Source organism: Mauremys reevesii, linkage group 1 (assembly GCF_016161935.1).
Source record: "Mauremys reevesii isolate NIE-2019 linkage group 1, ASM1616193v1, whole genome shotgun sequence".
Taxonomy (NCBI): Eukaryota; Metazoa; Chordata; order Testudines; family Geoemydidae; genus Mauremys; species Mauremys reevesii.
Genome location: NC_052623.1, coordinates 280,094,021 through 280,115,968, shown reverse-complemented (window position 1 = coordinate 280,115,968; position 21,948 = coordinate 280,094,021).

Genomic DNA, 21,948 nt, shown 5'->3' with positions numbered 1-21,948 from the left:
GGGCAGGGGCGGGCCGCCTGCAGCAAGTAAGGGGGGGGCGGCACGCAGGGGAGCTCACCCCTGCCCCGCCTCGTCCCCGAGCATGCCATGGCCACTTCACTTCTCCTGCCTCCCATGCTTGTGCCGCAAGCCTGGGAGGCAGGAGAAGTGAATCAGCCACGGTGTGCTCGGGGTTCTCGTGCGCAGAGCAGGGGTGAGCTGCCGCGGGGGGGGCGCCTCAGGGCGGAGGGGGGGAGCTGCCGTGGGGGGGCACCTCAGGGCGGAGGCACGGGGGGGGAGGGGGTAAGGTGGAAGTTTCGCCTAGGGCGCGAAACATCCTTGCACTGGCCCTGGCTGGGGGTGTCCCATTTTCTCTTTGGGAAATCTGGTCACCCTTAACCAGTGGTAGGTAACCTGCAGCCTGTCAGGGTAATCCACATGCCTGGGTTCGCATGCCACCAAACTGTCACTAGTAATTGGAGAGCGCTTGCTTCACCTACCTGTAAATACTATAGAAGCTGAGCACATAAAAGGCCCTGCCTACAAACAATCCTTCACAGCCTCCCTTTCTTTTTCATGGAGGAGATCTTTATTAAACCCACTCAATTCCGTCCTGTTTCTAATTTTCTTAGGGCAAATCTTGTGGTCCTTACTTAGGCTAATTGGCTTCAAATGTTTTGGATGCACAAAGTATGCAAGATTTGTCCCTAACATATAGTGATAATTCTCTTTTACTTGTAGTACAGTACTTTCTTCCCTCTCATTTCCTAATACGTATTGTTTACTTCTAATACTTTATTTCCTCTTCAAGGAACTTTTTTTTTAAATCACAGCACCAGGTCTGTGCTTCTAACCAGGAGGTACAAAACACCTTTTGCCCCTGAAATGGCCATCCTCACCTGTGTCTGATTGGCTGATCTGTCCATTTATCTTCAACAGTACCCAACAGGCAGCTCTTTAGCCTGTGATAAGTTTCAAGATTCCAAAAAAATCTAGTTGTGGGTTCTAACTTCGTCAGCACTTTCGCCCAGTCAGAAGAGAATTGGAAGAGGGTGGGACTTTCCCCACAAACTTCTACAAGCAAGTACTACATATGACTCTGTGGCACCTCCTGTGGGAAATTTTCCCATCTTGTGGATGAGACATGCTATGTAAGAGAAAAAATAAATGCAAGTCATTCCCTACTGGTTTTGTTAAATAAAAAACAATGTTGGTGTGAAAGATAGCAAGGCTGTATTTTAAGCACTAAATATGGTACAGATGCTTGAGCAGTTGCATGCTCAAATAAAAATATTTTGCATGAGTAATTTAAATAAGAACTAGTACTACTGGAAATGGAAATTTGCATAAGCAATTGCATACTTAATTGAGCATTGAACTGAAAATTCTACATTGCAAAATACTGTCAGGTTTTCAAAACATTCAGAACAAGTTCTTTTTTCCTCTCAGTTACACTTTGATCCATACTCATACGTGATGCCTCTTATCATAGGCACCGACTCTGGGGCTATGAGCAGCCATGGGGAAAAAATTGTGGGTGCTGAGCACCCCCCATCAGCACCTCCCCCCCAGCGCCTTCTGCCTGCCAGCCGGCCCCGCAGATCAGCGCCTCCCCCTCTCTCCCCATGTCTCCCGCCCACCGTAATCAGCTGTTTCGAGGTGTGCAGGAGGGTGGTGGGAGGAGCAAATACGAGGCACGCTCAGGGGAGGGGGCAGAACAGGGTGGGAAGAGGCGGGGAAAGGGTGTAGCGGGGGGTGGGAAGAGGTGGGGAGGAGCTGGGGTGTGATTTTTAAGGGAAGGGGTGGGGTAGGAGCAGAGCCGGGGTCAAGCACCTCCCGGCACAATGGAAAGTTGGCACCTGTGCCTCTTATTTACATTTTTTCATAGATTTTGAGGCCAGAAGGGACAAATTATGATAACCTAGTCTGACCTCTACAACACAGGCCACAATTTGTAACAATTTTTCCCTTTCTTTCAAACAATGGCCTCTAAGGCCAAAAAGAACAACAAGTAGAAAGAAAGTGACTGTATTTACTAATGCTGAGGCAAAACGCACATAGGGTCCTGCTGGCAAGGGATTCCCTGAAACGGCAATGTAACACAGGATAAATTACTCAGCATCAACCAATACCCTTATCTGTTCTAAAGCTATCATTTTTCCATCTAGAACACAACAAAAAGGATACAATTAAGCTACTGACACAATAAAATTGTATTTAACTAATAATTAGGTTGAGTGTAATAAATATTTACTAACCAAAGCTAATTAGTTAGGTGATCTGTGATCATTTACTTGACATCATATACACTTTAAAGCCCAGCTCTCATTGTGAAATAGTTCAGCAGGAACGACTGATTGAAACACAGGTTTTGCCATACCAGATCAAATCAATAGTCCACCTCATAGTCAAGTATTCTGTCTCCAACTACAGCCAATACCAGATGCTTCAAAGGAAGGTGAAAGACACCCCATAACTGACAATTATGGAATAATCTGCCTGCGGAGGAGGCAGATTTCCTAATTAGTTATTCTTCATCATCATCTGTATTGCAGTAGCGCCTGTAAGTCCCAGTCATGGAACAGGAACCCATTGTGTTAAGTGCTATACATAAACCAGTGGAAGTTGGGAGCCTAAATACCTTGTGGATTTGGACCTTAGTGTTTGGTTCATGCCTGGATGCAACAGAGTTTTTCATCCGTTTTTATCCTACCATATATAACCATGGAGGTTCTCATTATCCATTTAAATTTCTAATACTTTGTTTTAATCATACTAAGCTCTTGGCCTCAATATTTTATGGCAACAAGTTCCACAGGTTAAGTATATGTTGTGTTAAAAAAAGTATTTAGTTTATCAGATATAAATTTGTTACCTGTCAGTTTCTTTGAATGCCCTTTTAGTCATGATTTTGTCTTGTATTATGAGAAAAGGTAATCAGATATGCACAACTGACCTTCACTATACCAAACATTATTTTACATGTCTCTAAAAAGTCCCCTGTTAGTCATCTCTTTAAGTTAAAGAGTTCTATTCCTTTCAGTCTCTCTTCAGGGAAGTCTCTTCCTCCCTCAAATCAATTTCATTTTCTGGTTTTTGGACCCATTATAGTTCTCTTGTATTTTTAAGTTGGCACCAGCACTGAACACAATATTCCAGATGAGGGTATACTATTGATTTATATAAAGCCAACATATTTTTGGTTTTGTTTTCTAACCCTTTCTTTATAAACCCTCACATTTTTCTTGCTATTTCGACTGTTGCTGTATATTTAGCAGATATTTTCATCAAGCTGTTTTCAATTACCTCTAGTTTCTTTTTCTTGACTGTGTACACTTAATTTACAATCTAGGAATCTAAGTTAAATAGATAAACCTCTAGTTTAAATGGATTGCCCATTATAAAAGAGAAAGAACAGAAGATTTAAAACATAATAAAGATTTAAAACTACCATATGCAGCATGCAACAAAGATCAAAAGGATACAAAAAATATTTTTTCCTCACACTAACAAAAACAAAAAGAACTGCAATACTGGATTTCCATAAAGCAACAAAACAGGTGCACTTTCAATCAAATCAAGATTCCTTCCCCTTTCCACATCTAAAAACTACAAGAAATCATACAATTTAGCATACGGAAGTCATTAACCTTAACAACACTTCTATGTAAGTATTAACATTCTTCATGCTAAGATCAGCACAGTCAAGACACTAACTCTTGCAAATGTTTATAAAATGATTACATCAACTATGTGCTTATGAAATAGCAGCCAAAGGGACAGCAGAGAAACCTTCATGGATCATCATCTACAGTGAACTCCTCATGGATTAAGAAACACATCTTCTAGAAACTGGATTCTAAAAAAATAGAATTACAATAGTAAAAGGGATTACCTAATCTACTCATTAGATGATTTGGCAAATGAAGAATACATGATTGCCAAAATTTCATAAACAAGCTCAAGTAGGTCAAGTAGTGACTAGAAAAAGAAACAAGCTTTTGCAAATTAAAGATTGTAATCAGTACTCATGCAATACAAGTTACCACCGCACTAAAATACATGAGATGGGATATTCAAAAGCCCGTAAGTGGTTTAGGAGTGGAAGCCCTATTGAAAGTCAATGGGACTTGTGCTCCTAAATCACTTAAGAGCTTTTGAAGATCCCATCTCATGAGTTTAAATCATTTCTTCGGTCTGATATAAATTAGGAAGAACTAGATTGACACAAATTTAGGAAGGAAGAAACTGCTATGACTAGAGGCATTTCAGCTATAGATCCTCTGTCTCTAAATACACCATTCATATATATTGGCTGATAAATTATGTAGAGTACAACTTGGGAGCATATACAGTCATTTAATCAAGAAAATGGAACAGAAACTTGCCATTCTTGCAGACATCACCATTTCAATTTTTATGATCCCCAAGTCTGGAGAGGCCAATGACAGAAATCAGTTCAATACAAGAAACAGAAATAATAGACAGGACTGAAAATCAGAGGAAATAAGCATTAGTGGCTAGGGTATGATACTAATAAGATGCACAGAACCTCAATTAAAATAGCTTTAAATGAGAAACATAAAAGTGAAAATCACAAGAAAGGTGGACAAGATATCTGACTTCAGAAAATTCTAGTCTAATTTTGTTTCAGTAACAACTTTTATAGTCTCATGAAGACAAGGGGCAGGTCTACACAAGAGGTCTACACAGGTTTAACTTTAGTTTGTGTACATTACAATGACTTGCATCCACACATATATTAACATACTAGTGAACTAGCTGGCCATTTAATATAAAGTCAAAAAAACCCACACTGTATGACAGAGCTCACAGGTCTTGCAAAGTACATCATCCCTCATCTGTACTAAATCCATAGTGGAACCAAAATAATGCCCAATTAGGAGCAAATGGAAAACTTCTCACCATTAGTGTGAAAAGAAAAGACTTTGCCAAAATATGAAAATCTCCATCAGTTATTTAATTTAACATACTTGCAGCACTATATTTTAGAATTTAACACAGGAAAATTAATATTAACTATTACAATGACTACATTTATCTTGCTTTTAAGCGAGTCTGAACTCCCAGAATTTCATTATTTTTTACTTTAGCCTCTTTTTAGATTCAGTCCAGGGGAAACCACAAACGTTTGTAGCCTGGAACAATCTTTTGGGGAATGTTCAAATTTCTACTAGATGTATCTCTGCTGCAGTGATTTAAGAGATGTGCATAAAACTGACAGAAGTTTAGTAGGACTAGCATGTGAGAGAGCAGTGACAAAAAAACAAAAAACCACCAAACTTTCACCAGTTCATCTGAAAAATAAGTCCAGATATTTATATCATAGGAGTTAGAGATGGAAAAGATCTATTGAGTCATTTAGTCCATCCCTTGCCAAGGCCTTCAGCCAATAGGTTCGTCTGCCCAAATTCCACTATGAAGAACTGCCACTGATCCCACCTATCACATCGCCACTCTAATCCTCTCTTACTCCAAAGAGTTGCCTTGTGCTAAAGAGTCTTCATATGTACGCTAGCATAAGTGGCACTGAAAAAGGGCAAATGGAGAAAGAGTATTTATAACATTCCATTGTAGGATAAACTGTAGGCAGTTAAAAATAGCTATATTTTATTACCTGTTCACTTTTAACCTCCATATAATTAGTCTGTGTTTCAGGTCTTATAAAGAGCTCTTCCTTGGTCATCTCCTTCCACTCACTGTTTGGGCAATTGCAGGTATCATCCAAACAGCTCCCAAGAGAATGTTATAATTCCAGAAAGATACGCAGGAGACCCTTTATTATATATACACAATATCTAGGCATCTCAGTGTCATACATATATACAATTGAGTCATTTAAATCACTTAGCCTTTTGGCACTCTGAGTAATAATTAACAAAATTTTCAATGTGTGTGAGGATTTAATGGTACTGGAGTTCAGTGAATTTCTTTGAAAAGTCACCCTTTTGAGTAATTTTCAGAAGAGGGGAGAGTCCTTGGATGTTTTCACTGCATATCTGAACAAATATAAGAAGAAGCTCTTTCTAAATGTATGAACGTTCACATGCCTGTGATTCAAAACACTGTCCCCTCTATGAATATTAATGCATTTATTTCTTCACGGGTTGTGCGTGAACAGACATAATAAATGTTGGCTTTGTTGGTAGTCGCTGTGTACATGTGTTGCATTAGTAATTTATTTGAATAGGTTATAAATGGTGAGAATACAGGCAAGTAATGCCTGATAATTTGAAGTCCTGAACTGAAGACTGGATGAAGAGAAGACTGCAGTCTGAAAGGTCCAGTCACTCGCTCTCCTTGTCAGATGGGATGGAGCATGGATGCTGTTGCCTAGCCCGTTCCATCACTGCCTGGACCACAAGTGAATTTGGGGGGGCAGGCATGAGAATAGAAACTCAGACTGCTTGGCTGGTACATAATATTTTTTTCTGCCCCTTTGGGGTAGGCATACATGTGGCTGACATATGCCCAACTGTGTGAGCTGGCTCAAGGATGGCATCATTGATTGCTAGGAGTGACTCTGCTTGGCACCAATGATTATCTGGCAACTTATGCTGAGTGTCTTGGATCTCCTCCGGGGGGATGTGAAGCTCTCCAGTCAGTCTACACAGGAGATCCTGGAATTGGTAGTAGTCATCAGGAGGAGGTGGGGGGAGGGGAATGTTGAAGTCACTGCCGCCTCCAGTGAGGATAACAGGAATCTCTCCTGTTCCAGCAGTACCGTCAGAGCCAGACAAAGTGGCTTATTTTCCATGCTGGTTCTGAGCATCTGCTCGAAGGCGCCAGAGACAATGAAATAGGCAAAGCCTCCCTGGTGGAAGGGACAGGTTCCAAGGGAGGACACTGGGGCCAGGATATGACAGCATGACAGATATGGAGAGTGCTGAGGAGAGCCCCATGGTGCAGGAAAACAGTGGCTCCGTGGCAGCTGGAGTGGAGGATACTCTCATGATATAAAAGGCTCCATTGATATTCGTAGTGGCAGGAAAGGGTGGACAATCTCTGTCACTCATCTGTGTCCTCCGAACATGAAAATGCGGAGACTGGTTCCATTGGTGGTCCCCTCAGAGCCATCAGACACATGTACACGGCCAGAGTGGGAGTGAGGAGTGCCTCAGATATGGAATGTCTGGTACTATTCCCTTGAAGTAAAGGGCCCCAGGGGGGAACCTTGGCTCTCCTAAGGCAAACACTTCCTTGGGCTCTGATGCTTTTCCCAATCTCCTCAGAGTCAAGGGAACTTTTTCAGTTCCTGAACTGGTACGGGAGTGTCACGGGGCTGATGCACCCGTCACCCTTTGGTGGGCTGGCTGACGGCCGGAGTCAATGATATGGCCCCTGTTATCAGGGCAGTCTGGCCTAGTGGCCAAAGTCAATAACACAGCCCTTGCTATCAGCCCTTGCTACAGTGCGGCCTAGTGCCCAGAGTCAATAATACAGCTCTTGCCCTCAGGGCAGTGCGACCTAATGGCCAGAGTCAGGAATACAGCCCTTGCTCTCAGGGCAGTGCAGCCTAGCAGCCAGAGTCTGTAATACAGTCCTTACTCTCATGGCAGTGCGGCCCAATGGCCAAAGTCGATATTACAGCCCTTACTGTCAGGGCAGTGAGACCCAATGGCCAAAGTCAGTGATATGGCCCTTGCCCTCAGGGCAGTGCAGCCTAATGGTCAGAGTCAGGAAAACAGCCTTTGCCCTCGGGGCAGTGCGGCCTAGCGGCCATATTCCATAATACTGGTGAGCAGAGCACGACCCCAGAGTGGGTGGTGGTCAGGCCAGGGGGACCCAGGCCTGCCCTCTCCACGGGGTATCTGCACCTGATACTGTATTTTTGGGGCACCCAAATCTTCTGCTGACTTCCTTGGGAGATTTGGGTGATGAGAAGGAATGCAAAAGCAGGCTGTAAGTTCGTTAGGGGTTGATGCAGTGTGAAAAAGAGAGTCACCCGTTACCAGAAAACTTCTGTTTTTCTCTTTTCCTTATTGTTATTTTTAAAACAGACAAATTGGTCCAAACCAAAATTTATGGAAAAAAAAAAAAAGTCAGTCTGGTTTAAGAGCTTGTATTCTAAGCGTCACATTGGTGTGCTTATTTATAGCCAAGTTGTCCAGCTCCAAAACATAGTAATTTAACATGAAAACACTAAGAAAAACAGGTAGTGGGGTATGAATCATTTGTTTTAATTTACTTATTTACTAGTTTTCCCTACACCTATAAACAGTAGTAATTAGGTGCCCTACAATTTATTTAAAAATACAGACAGTCTTGGATTGTCTCCATAGATGACTCAGTCACAAAGAATCACAAAGAAAAGGTATGTTTTAGGGCCCATTTCTGTAGTCCTTTTTCAGTGAAAATGTCCACTGAAAGTAGAGATGGGTTCAAATCAGAACACAGGGAGTTTGGATCTAAATTTAAATTTGTTCTTTGCCCCCATCTGTAACTAAAATCGGAGGCCGTTTTGCTTGACTATTGATTTCAGGATTGAACCTTTAATGCTATCTGATAAGTATCTGATAAATCAAAAGTCAGGCTGAACTAAAAAAGCCTTGCCCGATCATGTGCAATAAAATGTTACAAATGTTGACTGGAGTATTGATTTTTCATACTTCCAAATCCTGGCCCCACTGACATCAGTGACAAAACTCCTACTGACTTCAATGGGGCCAAAATGTCATCCTTAAAATCCCCCAGATGTTGAATGATTTTTTAAAACACCTTAGAACAAACAGCAATTAAATACCAGGTTCCTGGTAGCTTTTTCCTCTGCACTGGGCCAGCCCGTGCAGTTTTCTGTCTTCTTGGGAACATATCATGTAGGGCTGCCGCCACTGCTGGTAACATCATGTTGAGCAGATGCACAAGCTAGAAAAGTGAATGCTTGTGGGAATGTTGAAAATTTGTTTAATTATTTCATTAATAATGTTGTTTAATTATTTTCTTTTCATCTTCCAGTAATCATGACATTAAAAACCCTGGGCCAGATTCTGATTTCAGTTACACTGGTATAAATCAGGAGTAAGTGTACCAAAGTCAAATGAGTTACACACTGGTTTAAAAGTAATATAGATCAGAATCAGGCCCTTTTTTTCCTATTTAGGTTAATGGATACTGGACATAACCTCAGCTGGTGTAAACAGCATAGCTCTATGGAGTTTGTATTGGAACTATGCTGATTTACTACTGAGAATATGGTTCACAAGTTTCTAGCAAACCCAAATAAGAAGGCAAAAGTTAAAATATTCTGTCAAATACAGGCAGAAGCCTAAGGCCTGATTCCACCATACTCCCCTAGGAGCACACAGAGCCTGAAGGATGGGAAGGGGAGTCAGGTAAGGAGGTGGACTGGGGCCACAGCCTCCAACTGGCACACAAGCAAGGATAAGCTACACCCTATAAAGCAGGCCTGCACAACATACGGCGGCCCGTGGAGCCTCACTGTGCGGCCCGCGGGGGGATTCTAAATCCCCCCGCACACGGCGCTCTGCGGGCAGCCCAGAGCCCTTTGAATCCCAGCCGTGGCAGGGAATCAAAGGGCTCTGCGCTGCCCGCAGCGGCGGGGAGCCCAGAGCCCTTTAAATCTCAGCCGCGGCCGGGAGTCAGAGGGCTCTGGGCTGCCCGCAGCGGCGGGGAGCCCAGAGCCCTTTAAATCCCAGCTGCGGCGGGGAATCAAAGGGCTCTGCGCTGCCTGCAGCGGAGGGCAGCCCAGACCTCTTTGAATCCCGGCCCACGGCCGCTGATTGCCCCCTCCATGGACCCCTGCCCCAACTGCCCCCCAGGACCCACCTCCTATCTAAATGCTGCTGCTCCTTGTCCCACGATTGCCCCCTCCCGAGACCCCTGCCCCTAACTGCCCCTTGGGACCCCAGTCCCATCTAAGCCTCCCTCTCCTTGTCCCCAACTGCCCCCTCCTGAGATCCCCCCAGGACCTCATCCCCTACCTGTCCCCTGATAAACCCCTGGGACTCCCATGCCTATCCAACTGCTGCCTGTCCCCTGCCTGCCCCCCGAACCTCTGCCCCATCCAACCCCCCCTGCTCCCTGTCCCTTGACTGCCTCCCGGAAACCCCTACCTTTTCTCCAACCCCCAACCCCCTTACCGTGCCACTCAGACCAGCGTGTCTGGCTCCGTGCAGCTCCAGACACATTGCTGCCATGCTCCCCCGTGGAGCCCACAGCCCCCGCCCCCGCCTTCCAGATTTGAACACCTCAAAATTCAGGAGTGCTCAAGCTCAGTTTGGGCAGCTGTTACTTCATTTCTCCCAAATCAAATATACTGATCCACTGTAACTTGCTGTAGAAAAAGTAGGATAAAATTGAGCAGGAAATGCTTATTAGGACTGGAATTGCTATTTTCAACAGCCATTGCCTTTTTGTTTGTTTAAAAGGAAGACAGTGATATTGCATTGGCAAATTCCCCATAGAAAGAAAGAGTGGAACAAAAGAATAATAAAGGCACCTCAACTTTTCCTCATTTATGGAGGACAGTCTTATATTATGCAACCAGATATCCTCCAATCACACAAGCTGAAAATTGTTCCACTTTACTGCAGCTCTGTAACCATATGGGAACCAATCCTGTCTGTGTTTTGTGCACATCCAAAATTCCTGCTGAATGACCCGCCCTGGGAGCGAGTTATCAGTGACCCAGGGCTGGGGTGGCAGGAGGTATGTGGGGGGGGCACTGGTAGGGGGGAGCCCAGGGCTGGGGCAGCAGCGGGGTGGGGTGAGGGCACTGGTGGGGAGGAAAGGGGGAAGCCCAGCACTGGGGCAGCAGGGGGTGTGGGTGGGTGGGGGGAGAGCCCAGGATTGGGGCAGCAGAGGGGTACAGGGGGGAGCCCAGGGCTGGGATGGGGGGCAGCCAAATTTTTTTTTGCTTGAGGCAGCAAAAAACCTAGAGCCGGCCCTGCTGGGTTCCCCAGCCGCTGGAGCCCCGGGCCTTTAATTTGCCTCTGAGGGCTTTACGAGTTGTGCAGCCCTGCTATAAAGGATGCCTCCTGATGCTCCCCTTGTGTCCCTTTGGTTCCACACCACCACTTATTATGGACTTTATCTTAAACGCACAACTAACTCCTGAAGAAAGTGTCTATCCAGAAACCCAGTTAAAACATATTTTGGAGCATGGCTACTCTCAGAAAAGCCCCTGTAAAATAGTACCTTGTTACTCAACATATCCGCTTCCTGGTGCATCTTTGAACCACGTGGGTTTACTTTACTTACAAAAAGAAATTTTTGCTACTACTAGTTTCTCTGCAGGGCTATAGAAGAGACAACTGCACACTGTTTGGACTCATGCATCTTTAATCCCATAATCTGATGAGGGCCAGATCACTCCCCAGCCAGAAGAAACCCATGTGAGGGCTAGGAAACGCTGCTAAATTTCAACTTTGGGGGTTTCCTATTGATCATTGCACATCCCGGGGTGGTTGGGATTTGCATCTCAGTTAATCAGATGTCTCAAGACCCCAGAGGAAATAAAAACTGAAACACCTCTGGATGCCTGGGTACCTGTTTGAGCAGAAGTCCAGAATATCTGCATTACTTCCCAGGGATGCCCTCCACCATGATTCTCTCATTATCTGTGCTCTTATTCATTCCCTATTTATACCACTCCCAAAATACCCTCATGGAAAATTCACAGAACAAGCAGAGCCCCAGATGACCTCATGCCCATATAGTCCAGCAGTATTTTATGCAGGGGAATCCCCACGCTTTAGTGTGGGGGTGATTCCACAGAAAGGAGCCATGCCCCAGATGCTGTCCTTTCCCAGCACCCAGGAGCACCAAACATGAAGAAAGGGCTTTAAAGAAAAATTGCCCTGTTTAACAGAAATGCCACAACTTTCCCTTGCTCTGCAGGAATTTTCTGAGTCCCATATGTGACTGCAAATTGTTTACTACTAATGATTAGAGCTGGGCAAAATTTTTCAGACAACTTTTTTTTGGTCAAAAAATGCAGCTTAGGGACAACTGAAACATTTTGAAAATTTAGAATTTGACTTCCATTTTCTTACTTTTTTTTAGAAAGTAAAAAACCCTCAAAAACAAAGAAAATGTTTCATTCAGCCTGAAACTTTTCTTTGGTTTGCTGAAAAATTTGAAAATTATTGTTTCACGTTGACCTGAAATGATTTTTTTTCAGTTTCATGGCCAAACCAAAAAAAAAAAAAAAAAATGGTTGTTGGCTAGCTCCACCAATGACAACATTAAGAGGCAGAAAGGTCAACTGCCCTGCTCCAGGCGAAGAGTTAGCAAGATACAAAAATAATCTTTTGACTTATATATTAAGCAAATTTGTTCTAGAAATCATTGAAATATAGAACCCCTCAGTGTCATGTTTACAGTCACTTTTCTGACTATAACTGCACTTGAAAGAGAATTTAAAACCTGTACAATTTCAAAGTGTGGATCAAATGTGATGCTTATTGGTGCCTTCCTAAGCAATGCTTCCTGTTCATCTGCTATATTTAGTAATTTTATTTATGTGCAGGTACCTATGTCAGCTCACCTCTGTAAACTTAAGCAATTTGCCTTACGCAAGGCAAATAATGGCTTCACAGTACTGTATACAATTAATTTTTTGTGGGGGTGCTTTCTAGAGTCAACTAAAAATATTTACTGGCTCTAAATTTAAAAAAAAAAAGGCAGCAACATGCTGATGCTTGGTCCCAGCCCAGGGGAACCCCAGAGGCAAGGTGGGAGATTCCCTACTCCCTAACCTTCCCCTTGGGGGAATGCAACTCCATCGGCCAGTAAGGACTGCAAAGAGGCAGAAGGGGCCTTTAGACATTTTGAGTGAAATCCTAGCTCCACTGAAGGCAATGGAAGTTTTGCCATGGTTAATGGAGCCAGTATTTCATACTTTAGGCTTATCTACATCCAAACTTTATAGTGTTTGAATGAAACTGAACAACTGAACTAGATGATGTGATACTGACCTCAACTTATCTGACAGTGTAGATCAGGACACATCATGTTCAGCATCATGTGATTAAACCCTGAACACAATTCGACTTGATCTACACTGACCACTCAGTGAGGTCAGCATTGTGTCATTTAATTAGTTTGTTCACAGCCTTGTTCAAAACACAGTAAATTGTTCAACAAGGAGTCCAGTGGCACCATAAAGACTAACAGATTTATTTGGGCATAAGCTTTCATGGGTAAAAACCTCACTTCTGCTGATGCAATTCAGTAAATTGTTGTAATATAGACAAGCCCCTTCAGTTACTGCAACACAAGCAACATGTGACTGGCAGCTTTTCTTTCCACCATCCACCCCCACTGACCCTAAATCTATTTCTGTGGGGTTGCAGGGTGGCAAAAGGGCACAGAGTGTGTCAGCCGTGGGTGAGCACTTTGGCAGAGGTACCTAGAAAGAGTGATGGTATGGTAGCAGGGGATATTTGGGGGGGAATACTAGAAAACATAACAAACAAGAAATGTATTGATGTTTTGATAATTTGTCTGTTCTTACACCAAGGGATCCTATCTTCCTATGTGTTTGTACAGTATGAACAACTGTTAAAACCTCAGTCAGTCAAAACAAAGAGTATGTAATAAAGTAAACAAACTAGATCATAATTCAGATGCACAAAAGGACTGAATTACTGCTGCACAGGCAACTTTACTTCTGGTACTTCCTACCTTTTAGTGCTTGAACTCGCAACCGTACACATTAAACATATGTATGTAGTTAATAATTATACTAGTAATTGAAAGCCCCTGCTGTTGCTTGGGTGTGGCAGTCAGGCCAAATAATCCACCTGCACAGTCTGCCTCATACAACCAATGAAATTGTTGCATGCAAATTAGCTGCGGAGTAAGAGTGGTGATTGGCTGATATCACAATGGTCTAAGACTCTTGGCATGGTATAGATACATGCTTAGTGTAGATGAAAGCCCTTGCTGTTGCACGGCTGTAATTCATAAAGTCAAAATGGCTGAGAATTTAAAAATAGGATGGTAGCAGACAGTGAATCCCAGTAATTGAACCTGGTGATATTCTGATCAAAGAGAGCTCTCAACCATGCCTGTCGCTGTTTCCATCACTTCACACAAACTCAAGAGACATTCTAGACTCCAGAGTGGCACACACAGAGACAATCCTGGAACCTTATTTCAGCATGAGCATGAAATGTGGCAACCTACTTTTGCCAAGTTGAAAACTGATCATTTATCCCTTCTCTTTTTTTTTCTGTCCCTGGCTTACGCACTTTGTAAGCAACGAGAGACTTTACTTATCACCTCATGACTCCGCTGCCTCTTTTTAGGGCCTTTGTCAAAGGCGTTTTAAAACTCTAAGTTACTTTCTCATCTATGTCTCCTTCATCCACTGTGTTGTTGACACACACAAATAATTCTAGTAAATTAGAGCAGTCACAGTAGCTGAATTTGTGGTATGGATAGCGTGCCCAGCCCTAGTGCAGAAATCAAGGGAGGCCCTCATGACTCACAGCATTCTAGAAGGGAAGTCTCCCTCCTGCTGAGCCAGTAGGAATTGTTTTACTCTACTCTCTGTTGAAAGTCACTCATTCAGTCATCATAGTTTTCTCCCCGTTGAGGCCATGTGCAGGAATTGGTCTCAGTTCAATTGCAAAATGGTGATCTTCAGTTAAACACAAAGCCAGGAAATTAAAAAAATCTTCTTTATTATAGGTCTGCTAGGAAGACACAGAGAGCAACAGCCAAAGTGTTCCTGTAACTAACTAAGGTCAAGAATGTACCCATTCTGCCATAGTACATGACCTGAGACCGACTCATAAGTGCTAAGGTTGACATTTAATGCACGTCACTAAAAGGCAGAAGTGATCGATATAATCAATCTCGTTGGGTGATTAAGAATGGTTTTAACAATGCAGTCATGCACGGTATGCACTAAAAAGAGGCAACTCGTTAGCTAGCTAATAACTGGGGGAGAGAAGACTTTTTGGTCATATTTAGGAGCCAGAAAAATTAGTCAATGCCTTACTACTCTTGCCAATTGTCAGAGAAAAAATAGGAAGGGAACAGTTGGCTACTTTTGTTGCTGGTCAAAAACCTGTGGTTTTCTTCACTATAAGGCAAGGAAACCTTTATATTTAATAATCAAATAATTTTATGTTATACTTTACATAAATCTAACACCACAGAAATCAGAGCCAGCTGTTAGAAGGAGCTGTTCTGCTCTGCAGTCACAGAATCCTGCATTCCAACATGGAGGGTGATCTTTAGAGACTCACCAAGCATCTTTTCTCTGTTTCTCGGAAGGTTTGGCTTTATGTGCAAAACATTTGGCAGTTCTAACTATGGCCTCATATCATAATCTCCCTAGACACTTTGTGCTCCAGAAACTGGCAACAACTGCCGGTATTGAGACATGCAGCAGATTTCTAGCTTCATTATAAAGAACTGAACTATGTAAGTCTAGCTACAGTATCCTTACACACAAAACACAACCACCTCATCCTACCCCTAAGTACATTCACTAGCTCCCTAGCCACTGAAAAACTGCATCTCCCTTTTCTGGCAACACCATCTACTCCATGCTGTGATTTCATCTGTCCCTGTACTCCCACTCAGTCCTTCTGCTATGCTAATTCTGGCCTCCTCTCCTGCCATAGATTGATCCTTTGCTGCCACAGGCCAGCCTCCTATAGAAAAATGACTCCCTCATCTCCCTCTGTCTCACCAATTCCTCACCTCTTCTTGAAACATGGCTTAATCCAAATCTCCCTATAACCTGTTGACTTGGTGATTATTACCTGATTCCCTACCTATTTCTTTTTGTCTATTGGAGAGAGCGGAGGGTTCGCTTCCCATAACGATGAAGGGGTGGAAAGGAGTCTCTATAGGTGTTTGCCTGGCTGAGTTCCTGTCAAAGGGTATGTCTACACTACAAGAGTAGTTTGATTTAACTTAGGTCGAATTTGTGGATTCGACCTGATGAATTCGAATTTGTGTATCCACACTAAGGACACTAATTCGACTTTGTGAGTCCACACTAACGGGGCAAGCGTCGACATTGGAAGCGGTGCATTCTGGGCAGCTATCCCACAGTTCCCGCAGTCCCCACTTCCCATTGGAATGCTGGGTAGAGCCCCCAATGCCTGCTGGGGGAAAAAAATGTGTCGAGGGTGGTTTTGGGTAACTGTCGTCATTCAACCGTCACTCCCGCCCTCTCTCCTTGAAAGCGCCGGCGGGAACTCTGTTCGCGCACTTTTCTGGTCAGTGACAGCGCGGTCGCCACAGCACTGCGAGCATGGAGCCCGCTGCGATCATCGCTGCACTTATGGCCGTTGTCAACTCCTCGCACCTTATCGAACACCTCTTCCACAGTCAGCTGCTGAGAAATCGGGCGAGGAGGCTCTGGCAGCGCGGTGAGGACATGAAGTGTGAGAGTGGCACAGACCTCTCACAAAGCACGGGATCCCGCGCCACGGAGATCATGGTGGCAATGGGTCACGTTCATGCTATGGGATGGCGATTCTGGGCCCAGGAAACAAGCACGGACTGGTGGGACCGCATAGTGCTGCAGGTCTGGGATGAATCACAGTGGCTGCGAAACTTCAGGATGCGTAAGGGCACTTTCCTTGAACTGTGTGACTTGCTGGCCCCTGCCCTGAAGCGCCAGGACACCCGGATGCGAGCAGCCCTGAGTGTGCAGAAGCGAGTGGCCATAGCCCTCTGGAAACTTGCCACGCCAGACAGCTACCGGTCAGTAGCGAACCACTTTGGCGTGGGCAAATCTACCGTGGGGGTTGCTGTGATGCAAGTAGCCCATGCAATCGTTGACCTACTGCTCTCAAAGGTGGTGACCCTGGGAAACGTCCAGGTCGTCATAGATGGCTTCGCCGCGATGGGATTCCCAAACTGCGGTGGGGCTATAGATGGCACTCACATCCCTATCCTGGGACCGGCCCACCAGGCCAGCCAGTATATTAACCGAAAGGGCTACTTTTCAATGGTGCTGCAAGCACTGGTGGACCATAGGGGACGTTTTACCAACATCTACGTCGGGTGGCCAGGCGTGTGTTCAGGAACTCTGGTCTGTTTAGACACCTGCAGGAAGGTAGTTTCTTCCCGGACCACAAAGTAAGTGTTGGGGATGTGGAGATGCCTACAGTGATCCTCGGGGACCCAGCCTACCCGCTAATGCCCTGGCTCATGAAGCCCTATACAGGCGCCCTGGACAGTGACAAGGAGCTCTTCAACTACCGGCTGAGCAAGTGCAGAATGGTGGTGGAGTGTGCTTTCGGACGTCTCAAGGGGAGATGGAGGAGCTTACTCACTCGCTCGGATCTCAGCGAAACCAATATCCCCATTGTTATTGCAGCTTGCTGTGTGCTCCACAATCTCTGTGAGAGCAAGGGGGAGACCTTTATGGCGGGATGGGAGGTTGAGGCAAATCGCATGGCTGCTGATTACGCTCAGCCAGACACCCGTGCGATTAGAAGAGCCCAGTGGGAAGCGCTGTGCATCCGGGAGGCTTTGAAAGCTAGGTTCCTCAGAGAGCAGGGTAACCTATGACTGTCCAGTCTCTTTACAGAGAAGCTGAACCTGCCCCTGTTTCAGTTACTATTGACTTTTTTCAGCGGTTACATACCCCGTTCACCAGGTTTCCCCCCTTCCAACAGACGTTTAAAAATAAAGTTATTGGAACATTTTTAATTAACAAAGTTTTCTTTACTAACGAATTCTCGTTCAAGGGTTCCAACAGGGACGCAGACTGTGGTGTGTACGGTGTGCAGTGATGTACAGACTGCTTCTACACTCGAGGATTGACAGGCTCCTGCTTCTACAGCGGTCTCTGGCGGGAGGACGGTTACAGGAGGGTGTGCAGGAAGGGGTGGGTTTGCAGGAAGGGGTGAGGGGTGTGTGGGAAGGGTGAGTAGGTGTGGGGGGATGATGGCTCTGGCTGGGGCTCAGGGCATCGGAGAGGTTCATGGCTAGGGTGGAAGGGCATGGTAAGGGCAGCCTGCCTTGCCATTTGTGGATGCCAGGCACTCGGACCCTGGGGCAACATACACCTCCCAGACTGACCTGGGGCAGCAGACACCTTGCAGACTGACCCGGGTGCCTAGTGACTGCACTCTGTGTGTGACCTGCTGTTGATCCTGCCCCCATGTCTGCACCCTGTTAATGGTGGCTGTCCTATGCAATTAACAAACCCCTCCCCCCACCTTCACACAACGTCTTCTGCAAAGAAACATGACGGAAACAGTTATGAACAGCAAACTATTTTTAATACTCAACTACACAGTTGGGGGATGAAACTGGGATTTGGGATCGGATGAGCCAGGAAGGGAAGCAATTCTCATACTTTAGGGAATGAGAGCTGTTTGGTACATGAGCGCTCTGCTGGGGTGGAGTGACAGTTTTCACGGCCCCTAGCGCCCCTCCTTCTTGTGATTTTGGGTGAGGGGGGGACAGGACTTTGTGGCGGGGTAGGGCGGTTGCAGATACAGTTCAGGGGGGCTATCTGCTCCTGCCTGCGGTCCTGCAGAATATCCACAAGGCGCCGGAGCGTGTCCGTTTGCTCCCTCATTAGTCCAAGCAGCGTTTGAGTCGCCTGCTGGTCTTCCTGCCGCCACCTGTCCTCCCGTTCGCTGTTGAGCGCTGCTGCTGAGAGAGGGTCTCCCTCCACTCGCTCTGCTGGGCCGCCTCGGCTCTGGAGCAGGCCATCAGTTCAGCGAACATCTCATCCCGAGTCTTTTTCTTTCGCCGCCTAATCTGCGCCAGCCTCTGTGAGGGGGATGCCGGGGCAGTTCGGGAAAGAGCCGCAGCTGTGTGATGGGAAAAAGGAAGTGATTTCCTTCCAAAGATACATGTTTGCGAACACTGGACACAGTCTACTCAGTTTCTGTGAACAAGACCATACAGGGCACCTAATCTCATGTGCTCTCAGGACAAGTTCGAATTTTCGGCATTCGCTTTCATTGCCTGGGGTCTTGCACTGGAGATCGGACAAGCGGGGCAGGACAGCAGAATCCGTGTAGCAGCCAGGCCTGGTAAGCCGTAAACTTTAGGCTGCTTAACAGTTAATGGATAGCAGTGCCCTCCTGCTGCAGGCAATCTGGAAAGCATAAAGTCTGACCCTGTGGTCAGACTTTGGAAAGCATAAAGTCTAGCCCCTCGCGGCTGTGCCCGGGAAAGATCCCTGTATGCTTTTCCTCTGCAGCCTACAACACGTGACTGTTAAACGACGGTCATTGTTATGCAAAGGAAAAGTCAAGCATTCACAATAGTAACATTAAAGTAATTCCCCTAATTAGATGCAGCAGTCGCCGAGCGAGATCACCCTGAGGCGGGTCTCCAGGAGAAACAGAGAGTGAATGCTGCGTGAATCCCTGCACAGACCAGGGCCCTATGCTGGTCGAGGCGATGCTCCCATTATACCTCAGGATGGCCTGGCGCGGAAGAGTGTGCTTCCACGGAGCACCCAATAAGGCACCTCTCCCCAGGAACCTCCTGCGGAGGCTTTTCGAGTACCTCTCAGAGAGCTTCGTAGAACTGTCCCAAGAGGATTTCTGTTCGATCCCTATATGCATTGACCTTCTTTTTATATAGTTTTTTATTCCTGTTTTGTTAAAAAATAAATGTTTACATGTTTATAGCACTTACCGACTGATCCTTCCCCTGATTCGGAGTCCGGGTTAACGGCCGGGGAGGATTGGTAGGGGATCTCTGTGAGGGTGATGAAGAGATCCTGGCTGTCGGGGAAAGCAGTATTGTAAATGCTGTCGCCTGCCTCGTCCTCCACAAACCCTTTCTCATCTTCCCCATCAGCGAACATCGCCGAGAAACTGCCCCTCGACACTATCCCATCCTCAGAGTCCACGGTCACTGGTGGGGCAGTGGTGGCAGACCCACCGAGAATGGCATGCAGTGCCTCGTAGAAGCGGCATGTCTGGGGCTGGGCTCCGGAGCGTCTGTTTGCCGCTTTGATTTTTTGGTAGCCTTGTCTCAGGTCCTTGATTTTCACGCGGCACTGCGTTGCATCCTGGCTGTATCCTCTGAGTGCCATGGCTTTGGAGACCTTCTCGTAGGTCTTTGCATTCCATTTTTTGGAGCGCAGCTCCGAAAGCACAGACTCATCGCCCCACACAGCGATCAGATCCAAGACTTCCCGGTCAGTCCATGCTGGGGCCCTCTTTCTACTCTGAGATTGCATGGACTCCTCTGCTGGAGAGCTCTGCATCGCTGCCAGTGCTGCTGAGCTCGCCACGATGTCCACACAGGAAATGAGATTCAAACTGGCCAGACAGGAAGAGGAATTCAAATTTTCCCGGTGCTTTTCCTGTATGGCTGATCAGAACATCTGAGCTCGGACTGCTGTCCAGAGCGTCAACAGAGTGGTGCAGTGTGGGATAGCTCCCGGAGCTAGTAAGTTCGATTTGCATCCACACCTAGCCTAATTCGACATAGCCATGTCGAATTTAGCGCTACTCCCCTCGTCGGGGTGGAGTACCGAATTCGAACTAAAGAGCCCTCTAGGTCGAATTAAATGGTTTCGTGGTGTGGACGGGTGCACGGTTAATTCGAATTAACGCTGCTAAATTCGAATTAAACTCCTAGTGTAGACCAGGCCAAAGTTATTGCTTTAGTATTGCTAGTGTTTTATTTGAAGTGTTATTAATAATGCTAAATGATGCCTATTCAAGGTGCCCTGTTATTGTAAATATATGTATATAAATGTGGTCTCAACTTGAGCTCCTTGAAAGTGCCATTTATTTTTCCACAGAACATTTTTAAAATTAGAATTTTTCTATTTAAAATATTGTCATTAAAAGTATTTGTTTTGTCAGAAAAAAACAGGAGAGGTTAGTTTTTACAATCTGAAAACTGAATATTTTGCCAAAAATAGTTCAGGTTTTAGTTTTTGGATGAGGAGTGAGTCAAAAAACAGCACATTGGCCAAAATAAAAATGTTCTGCAAAAATGTTAGTTTTGGTCAAAAAGCCATTTTATGCTGAAAAAATATTTTGACCAAAAAAAAACAAAAACTGATCAGCTTTAATCCCCATCACCTTTATTGAAACATTTCTATTGCTGTAACAGGGGTGCACTGAGACAAAATTGTATGAAGGGCATTGTACACAATTCACTGTATGGTGTTTCATGTGGTCACTCTTGGCCAATGTAACATGTCCAAAATCCTAAAACGATGTATTTTCCAAATTCTACTATTTAATTAATCTCATTCAGAACATGCATTGTGCATCAGAAACTATAAGTATAAATATTTATTATGTCATGTAATACTGATTTAATGAGCAGCTTAGTAAAAATAAAAATTGAACATATTATCAAATACATATGCAAGATATTATTGAAACTCACCTTGTTTCTTCTTACCCTACTGTTACCATAGCTTCAAAGCTACATGAATCATTACAGTTATTTATCTGATGCACTATCCTTTACACATGTATTTGTCATCTTTGGCAGGGGTGTGTTTAAGTTTAAGCAATTTATTTATATCTTCAATTCATAATAAACACAACCTGTACTACAATAGAGCACTGTAATGTGGAGCATGGAACAAACTCTTTCATACGTTGTAAAGAGAGCAGAGCACACAGTACTGACAGTGCAATATAATTAGGGCCCTACCAAATTCACGGCCAGGAAAAATGTGTCAAGGAACATGAAATCTGGTCTCCCCCATGAAATCTGGTCTTGTGTGTGCTTTTACCCTGTACTATGCAGATTTCAGAGGGGAGACCAGCATTTCTCAAAATGGGGGTCCTAACCCAAAAGGGAGTTGCATAGGGTTCACAACGATTATTTTAGGGGTATCGCAGTATTGCCACCCTTACTTCTGCGCTGCCTTCCAAGCTGGGTGGCCGGAGAGTGGTGGATGTTGGCCGGGCACCCAGCTCTGAAGGCAGTGCCCCACCAGCAGCAGTGCAGAAGTAAGGGTAGCAATACCATACCATGCCACCCTTACTTCTGTGTTGCGGCCTT